This window comes from Thermobia domestica, chromosome 6 (genome assembly GCF_964235325.1).
Source record: "Thermobia domestica chromosome 6, izTheDome1.hap1.1, whole genome shotgun sequence".
NCBI lineage: Eukaryota > Metazoa > Arthropoda > Insecta > Zygentoma > Lepismatidae > Thermobia > Thermobia domestica.
The window spans coordinates 49,037,953-49,047,252 of NC_137459.1; the positions used below are offsets into that span (position 1 = coordinate 49,037,953).

At 35.2% G+C, this 9,300-nt stretch overlaps 1 protein-coding gene across 2 annotated transcripts in view; it reads right to left on the reverse strand.

Moving 5' to 3' along the window:
• Positions 1-6,529, reverse strand: part of LOC145687979 (transcriptional adapter 3-like) — a 96,248-nt gene extending 89,719 nt beyond the window's left edge. The window contains exon 1 of one of the 2 annotated variants that reach the window (XM_081761605.1): positions 6,423-6,529. The gene's annotated coding sequence lies outside the window, so the exon portion shown is untranslated. Of the gene's footprint in view, positions 1-6,309 lie in introns of both variants that reach the window. The other variant, XM_081761604.1, reaches the window with a different exon arrangement.
• Between the last annotated feature and the right edge of the window lie 2,771 nt (positions 6,530-9,300).

The window sequence follows — 9,300 nt, forward strand, 5'->3', positions numbered from 1 at the left end:
TCCGAAATTTCGGTCGTAGAACGAGGAAAAATTGAGCTCTCTCATGGCTATGTGGATATGGTATGCGCCTTTGGTACCGAGGGTCTGGGTTCGATTTCTGGCGAAAGTTCATGTGATTCAGATCCCACATTAAGTTGTAGCTCCATATTTCTTATAGATTCGCTGCTGAAAGGGGCGCTAAACCCCAACCGAACCGAACGACAAAAAAAAAAAAAAAAAAAAAAAAAAAAAAAAAAAAAAAAAAAAAAAAAAAAATCCCGGACCGATTTCTTTACGAAGAGTGGGGCTCGTAACCCGTGTACTCACTATATATATGAGGTTTTCCAGGTAGTAAAGGTGAATTCAGCAGAAGTTACATGGAATCTGAACGTTCGGAAATTACATTTGAGGTATTGTAGTAGTAACGCCGCCGTTCAAAGTGTATTTTCTGGAAACAAGTTCTTACTGAGATTGCCTTACTACTCGGAACGCCTCTTATATATGAAAGAAACTTGCTTTTACTTTACAAAACATAAATTCATCTTATTCTTGCACCGATCCTGAACTTCATTATTATATGAAAGAATGGAAAAGAACCAACAGATTTTCCTTACAAAACGTGCTATTTTAAGTTCAAACGGTAGAAATGTTCGGGACTGATCTGGGAATTCAACCCAGGTTTTTGAATTATCGTGCTGGTACACAAAGTACTATCGCTCCCGGGACAGCCCAGCTCCCGTTGCTCATCAGATTTTGAGGCCACAAATGAGTCTTGTCTGAAAAGAACGGCTACAGAACTAAATAGTTGAGGACGTGTGGCGTCTAGAAGTTTCGGAGATCTATTGATGACTTGAGTCAGTAAATTTATTCTTATAAATCTTTAGAGATTAAACTTTCATTGTGTGTTATTACCATCTATATTCAAATTGTAATACACTTTCAGCTATTCCGAGATTTTCAGAAAAGAAATCATGTAGATTGACCATAACAGGGACGATAGGTTACACTGTTTATGAGAGTGCAATTTCCTTTGTATTTTTCCAAGTGTTGGTGGGTTCGAGTCTAGTTTAGCGTCGCTTTCAGCACCTAGGCTATGAAACTTCGACCTATAGCTTAATGTGGGATCCGAACCACATGAGTTTCCAGCGGGAATCGAACCCAAGTCTCCCTTTTCCAACTACTGTTAAAAATTTTGGTGACATGAACATAGATGACAATTTTTCTTGAATCAACAACGGTTTACGATTCATTAACTCAAAACTACCTAAATATTATTGATACAGATTCATTTTAACTCTTTTTGCTACTCCGTTAATGACTATGATTTTTAAGCCTGACAGAAAATCTGTTAAAAACCGGGTTCTATACCTCTGTAAATTAGGTCAAGATGGGTAAATGCCCGGTATATTTTCATATCATACTTTCAATTATAAACCTCTCGCATTTCTCTGAAGATAGTGGAATAAAAAGGGTAATATTGTAGTAAAATTACTTTCATCCAAGCAGTTACTGATTTGAGGGTTAAAAATGAAATTCATGATATAATAAATAATCATATTGTCAGACTCACAGCGTCAATTGGTTTTATGCTTTCTAGAAAAAGAGAGCTCAAACGTGAAGAATTGTGATATGAAGTAAAGAAAACGTTACACTACAATTTATTTAAAGGCGTTAATATATAATTAATTAATGAAATATAATTCTTGCTCAATTCACCATCTAAGCCTACAATGTCATAATTGGTTTGAATTACAGATGGAAAAAAAAAATTTCGGGGGTAAATTTTTTTCTAGCTTTTTGTGACTTTCTAATTTACGTACCACTTCTATCCCCTGCAGTGGAAGACAGTGCGTTAAGTCCTATATTCAGTCCAGGACTAGTTGGCTTGATAAGTTTTCGTACTGGCAATGCATTGGTCGCCAACACGTGGAATTTATGAAAACTACTATCACAGATGTTGTTTTGCTGGCCTAACCCTCTTATCAAGTGCCTAGAAGTTATTCATCTTGATATGTCTTTACTGATTGCCTAACTGGCAGACAAAAAGTACCATAAACCAAAAGAACAAATACAATATCATTATTGCTTTGGTATAAACATCCGCTTATATCTCGTTCTCCATTCGGGAAACGTTTTATCCTTAGCTTCAGACATTATATTAGAACGTAGTAGGAGTTAAGTAAACAAAATCAAACCCGTAAACGGCTTTTGGATGTATGATGTTAGGTTAACAGGATCATATAAATCTGTATCACTACTCACAGACTTGCTTCTTTCTTTACTGTTAATAGTCTCAAAGTGTTTGAAAAAAAAAAAAAAAAAAACTTTGTTGACAGAGTTTTAAACTCTCGTCCCTCCAATTTCAACGTATTAAATAAATATTACAGTAGAACGTCGATAACCCGAACGCGGTCCCCAGAAGCTTTTTACATTTTGTCTTAATATAACGCTAGCGATTAACAAACAATACGGTTATCCTTGGGCGTTGCGTGAAGTCAGTGTTTTTACAAAAGTCAATTCAAAAGTAATTATTTGTCATATGTATTTTAATTTTCCCTGAGACCTATACAAGTTAAGTTTTAACTGTGAGTTACAAGAACAGTGTAATTTAGTGTACGAGCAGGTTCTTCAGAAACATTAAATGTAAGTAGCCTTACGTACGGTATTGTAATTACTGTATGCACTGTATAACCACTGGATTGATAAAAGAGCATATCGTACAGCATATTTTAGCCTAAATGGCATTTTCTTGGTCATTTTCGAAAATCCGAACTACCTGTGGTCCCAATTAGTTAGGATTTGACTTCCTACTGTATATCTAGTTATAATTTATTCATCAATTTTAAATGACAATTCTGTTCCACGAAATCTAATTGCTAATAGCTGTACAAAGAATTAATTGGAACTGAAAAAATCCACAGTGTGTGCCGACTTGTCTTTTTCTTTCCTACCAAATAATCGATTTTAATTCTTGAATTTTTCTTCAAAATGCAGTAATTAAGTGCTTTTTCGTGTTACAAAGGGAAAATGAAGCTGAAACGTACTGTCATCTCTCCACTAAAATAAAATATTCAAACAAAAGCCAAAAAATTGCAGACAAAATAATAATAATTAAACCTTCGATTTTCCTCCGAGCTCTTGCAACTCTAGTTTGAATATATCATTGGGTGGCATTTAGCATCTCCCTCAAACAATCAACGGCTTCGAAGCCAGTACTGTGAGTGTCTTATAGTGAACAGTTGGAAACGAACACATATATACCATCGCCGACGCGTCTGTTCCTTACGAACGCACCCTGTCGCTACCGCTCAGTCCACTCTGCTGCACTCCAGCCAAGAGTCGCTTACAGAGCATTCCTGCTTTTTAGTGGCCACGTATCACAAGTTGGTTCGTGCTTCATGCACTGTAGTTTTTATGCCATACGTCCGTCCTGTATTTATATTCATCAGAATAACAAATAACGAACTGTAACCACTACTAAGTGAGCCAGAATCACTACCAATTGATTTTGTGAAGAAATTAAATATACCCATATCATTTTCTGTATGTAACTGTAAACTTACTTAACGAAATTAATACCGGTACCAACGTATTATCACGAACAGTATACCTTTCCAACAGGGATCCCTCTAGCCATCTCAATGTGACTGATATTATTTTTCTGTCAAAAGACTATAGCTATTTTCTTAATATAACAGAGTTAAGGAAACATTCGCCAGGGTTTTAGAAGACTGGTCCATATCCATTGAGTTGTAATAAAGAAAGAAATCTACCTGCCTACTAACCCGCCTTCACTCGCTTGGCATTACTATGTGAACTGAGTATTAAGCTTTGATAAACAAAAGGAACCAACGTGGCTACTAACCCACATTCACCTAGTGTGCGAACCAGCACTCTAGAACCTTCCCGAAACATTACATTCCTAGTTTCTCTATAATGACTGTAAAAAAGTAAATGTAATATAAATAAAATAAAGAGTTTGTTTGTGTGTTTGTCTGTCTATGTGCGGCCTGGGGACCAGACGAGTGGACCGAGAGTTACCAAATTAGGTCAGGGGTACCTTGGCCCAGGCCCCAGATCAAGACGAACCGTTTTTTTATTTCTAATTTCTAACCAGAAGGGTCTGAAGGGGGGTGTTTACCGGAACCGGCTTGGGAACCAGACAAATTGACCGAGAGTTACCAAATTTTAGTCACGAATAACTTGGCCCAGGCTCCAGACCAGAGTTAAACGTTTTTGTCAAAATTCGAACCAGGGGGTCTTATGGGGGCGTTTACCGGGACATGTAAAAGTAGTAGAAAATGACCGATATTAGTGTCAAATCCATAGTTTTCACGGTTGCTGAAATCATTGGTGACACTTCCATTAACGATGACTTGCAAATTTAGTTACAATTGTATACGGGCCGGGCGTCAGCGGGGGGGGGGGGGGGGGGGAGACATGTAAAACAGCCCAAAATGACCGATATTAGTATCAAATCCATAGTTTTCGCGGTCGCCAAGATCAATGGTGATACTTCCACAGGCGTTGACTTCCCAATACAGCCCCCGTGCGAAGCATGGGTATATTCAACTGGTAAATAAATAAAGCTATAATTCTTAGCATATAGTATGTGCCACTTTTCTGTTTTCTCTCGCTCGTGGTAAGTGCACTTTCTACCTACTTGCATGGATAAAAGCTTCAGAATGTTCATAGAATAGGCATTCCTTCAGCAGTTGCATTTACAGTTGTTAAGTCCACTGCAATTTCACTGCATTTATCTATTCGGGCGAAATGAAAAATGACAAAAAAAAAAAAAAAAAAAAAATCTAAATCTAATAAAATGAAATGGATTGTTAGCTTATAAAATATTATATTTCGTTTTTCGTTATTTTACAGGATGTTTGAATAATGCCACATTACAACATACCGGTATTCGATTATTCTAAACACTATACTAATTAGTGAGTTCCAGATTCTAGAATTCAGTCTGATTAACGATAGACTGCTATTGTCTTAAGAATCTAAACCCAGAAGCATATCTTTTCACCCGAATGATGAGAAAGATAAATACTTTCGTAACAATTCTTGTAATAATAGTTTTATGAAATTAAAGACCCGAGAGTTTATCATATAATTTGCGTTTGTTTAACACACAATCGAAAGTAAAAGTGAACAGCTCTTAAGACAGTTTTTCTCACAAATCCTGATAAAAATTAGTGTCCCTGAACAATGTTTCCATGTAAGCGGAGTTTTCTTCATTGGAGGTAAATATTAAATTTAAATTGTTTCCCCATTCTTAAATTATATTGACAAAGAAATCATAAAGGTGATTTCTTTTTAATGATGAATACAAAAGATGTCCCTTGAACACGACAGTGTGGACAGAACTGTTTCAAGTAATTTAAACCGTGATTTTGATGGAACTTCTAATTCTGCTGGCAGATAGCCTACTACGATTTTAATATTTTTCGTACGTTTTAAAAAATTAAATTTCTAAATCATGATATTTCAGTTTAGACAAAAGCGGGGGCACGGGAAGGGTGCCGATCCTGGGGGTAGCCCGGGCTCCCCAAAGCTCATGTGGGCCCCGCTGTATTTTTATGAATGCCCTCCCCTCCAAAGTTACAGAGAAATCGGCGCCCTTGGGTGCGGGTGGCTCAGTGGTAGAGTGCTTACTCCTGCTGCATGAGGTCTCTGGTTCGATCCCCAGCCAAGTAATTTGTGGCGGACCGGGGTGTACCGGAAAGTAATCGAGTCCGGGGATGTTCTCGGGGTACTCTCGCTTCCTTCCACTTTCTCATTCCACCAATCCAGCAATCATCATTCACTTACTTTTATCATTATCTCATAATCGTAGGACGTTAAACTGAAAAAAATACTTAGAAAGAATTAACTAAATGAAAAATCTCTCTTCAGATTTAATTTTTAAACATGCGCCAGCGAAAATCACCAAATAATCAGTAGGTAAATTGAAAACACCGGTATTGAGTGTCCGTGTTGGAATATATTTTTCTTTCTAAAATCAAATAATTTATTATGAAATATTAGTTACTTTCTGAAACCATTGAATTTTATGGATAACGTACGAGTGCAAGGTATAAAGTTTCGGCAAAATTTATGTAATTATTCTCATGTTTATACAAAAAGGGGAAAAAAGTTAACTTCACATGTTTTGACTAGACAAAAACACAACCGTTCTATTCTATAGACAATTTTATAATTTAGTAACTTATCTAGGAACAGACACACAAAGTGGACGTTTTCTTTCCTACGTAATATATGAAGAGAAACTTCTATCACAACATAATGTAATTATTTCAGAATGGGAGGGATACTGATAAAGACTACCTTTAGAATTTCACACATCACACTCGATCCTCACTCAACTACGAAATAAACAAAAAAGAAAAAGACAGAAAAAAATGTCAATACACATTTAGGAAATGTGGTAAACATACTACCTAGGGAAGTGCTGCCATCTATGTATCTCGTAAGCATCTCTCTCTCTCTCTCTCTCTCTCTGTCTTTCTCCAAAAAACGTGCGAGAGAGAGAAGAATCTATTCATGCTGCAGTTCACTCTTTAATCAACAATTGTCTAATACATTTGCTTTCTTTTATATTTCAAACTGTAGCATAATAAACCAATAATTAATAACATAGATCTTTGTTATTATTATTATTATTATTATTATTATTATTATTATTATTATTATTATTATTATTATTATTATTATTATTATTATTATTAGAGCAACCCACATTATGCTTTATTTTTTAAAATAATGCTTTATTTTGCTTTATTGTTAATTTCAATTATTGTTTTACACTAATCGTGTATGAAGTATAATACAGTGAAATCTCTACTAACGGACACCTCTATAAAGCGGACACCTCCCGTAACTGACATATTTTGTAATCCCCAAACACTGCAATACGAAAAAACATATTGTCAAACCTCTCTAAAGCGGACACTCTCTAGTACGGACACGGACAGTCTTTTCTGTATTTTATAGATATTATTTACCTCCGTACTACGGACACTTTCTCTAGAAACAAGTTGTAAAGTACTGTAAAAGTACATCTTTAGTAATTCATACATGTGTCACCAAAGAAGTATTGTGACAACATTTTGCCTCCTCAACTGTCTGCTCAGCAACCCAGACGAAGCTTCTCTGTTTAACAACACTCTCATGTTTTTGCTTGCATTCCACTCCCACCCAAGCTGTTTTAGACACAAAAGTAATTGGCAGTTGCCCGAATTTTGGGATGACATTATTCTACTGTCCCGCTGAAATCTCTAACCAACCAGAAGAAATGTTCGTTATTTTTTGCCTGTGGGTACGCATATTGTCTCAAAAAAAGACACTAATGGAGTGCAATTAACCCACAAATTAAAGCGACATAGTGAAAACCTAGTAAGTAGTAATAAATATAAAGTGCAGAGAACTATAACATCTTATTTGCATGTTGTGCCTAGAACAAAAAGTATTGGATGGCGAAGGACAATGCAGGCACAGTAACATTTTGGTAATATTCGTGAATACATGATTCATGCAATAATAATAATAATAATAATAATAATAATAATAATAATAATAATAATAATAATAATAATAATAATAATAATAATTGCATATTACCTTATTTACTAATTTACGTAAGAAAATATTGAAACCTCTTTAAGGCGGACACCTCTCTATAGCGGACAATTTTTGATTCCCCACGGTTGTCCGCTTTAGAGAGGTTTCACTGTATTTACTATACATTAAATATTTTAAATATCTTCATCTATTTATTAATATTTTATGCAACCAGTTTCTTTCATATTGAACTTTCTACTCAATGCACTGTAAAGAGATATGCTTTACTAGAGATAGTTTTTTCCACCACCTTAGAGATGCATATATATACAGAAAGTAAAAGATACCACCAAAAAGTACAGAAAGTGCTCTAGTTCAAGAGGTACACATAACAATATATATAGTGTGAAGTTCTTGTGTACTATTCATTGCTGGCGGAAAGTTTTCTTCTTTTCCTTTTTTTTATTTTCTCTACATCAAAGGATTACATACAAAAGGTTACAGGAATAAAAATAAGCTTTTCCTTATTGAATTGTTATGTTCTCAATGATTTTGCGTTGTAAATATTGGTTTTAAAAAAATATTAATACATTATGTTAAACTTGTAGTTAAACAGAATTTTTAAGAAGTATGCTATATATTTTAAATTATGCTTTATGCTTTATTTTCTAAAATTATGCTTTTAAAATTAGCTTCTTCCAGGCCCTTCGACAACCATAACCATGTTGAAGGTACCAACCATATATCTAAATTGCTATTATGCTTTTTATGCTTTTGGGTTGCCCTAATTATATTATTATTATTATTATTATTATTATTATTATTATTATTATTATTATTATTATTATTATTATTATTATTATTATTATTATTGAAAAGTTTTAAAATATCATTCCTGTTCATTTTCCATAATTATAAGCGAGAATAGTTCGTTCTTTGTGATTAGCTGTTCTTGATAAATATTGAGAAAGCACCTAAGTAATTACTGCAATACCTTAAGGATTTCAAATCTAAACTTCGTTCACTAAATCAGAAGAATCTTAAACACTTATCGCATTAACTTCCAGCAGTGCCAATTAGAATTAAAATTTCCCGTTATGTGTATTTTCCTTAATTTTATAGACAGAATCTGGCTGCCGGTTAAGGGTAATTTCAACGTCCGTGTCTTCTAAAACTGACGGCGCCACTGAATAATTGACTCACAGCCAAAGTAGACATCTCTAGCTACTGTTTTGAAGTCAGAAACGTTCACTTACATAAAGAATATAACGCTTATTCATATCTGATGGTAGGTATATGTAGCAAATGCAGTTGAATATATAAAGGTAACCAAGAAAGTTTTGTCGATTTTTCACCCAATTTTGAACATCGAATGTCACCTAAGACATATCTGGGAGATCAAAAATAGACCCTATCAGCATCTACGACCTTCTGTCAACGTTTTGGAAGGCCATGGATTCCATCGTGGTAGAACTTGATGGACCGTGAAGTAAAGAAAGTATCAAGTGCATTTTGCACTTCTACTATGGATTTGAACAGGCGTCCTCTAAGGTGATCGTCCAAAGAATCGAACAAGTGATAATCGGGCGGTGCAATGTCTGGGGAGGATGGCGGATGCAATAGTGTTCCCCATCCAAGGCGTAGAATGTTGTCCCGGGTCATCCTAGCCACGTGGGCTTAGCGTTGTCCTGTTAACAGGGAGACCCTTTAGCGATTCAGAAGTGCTGGCTCCAGAGTTTTGAGTTTTTCTTAAACACG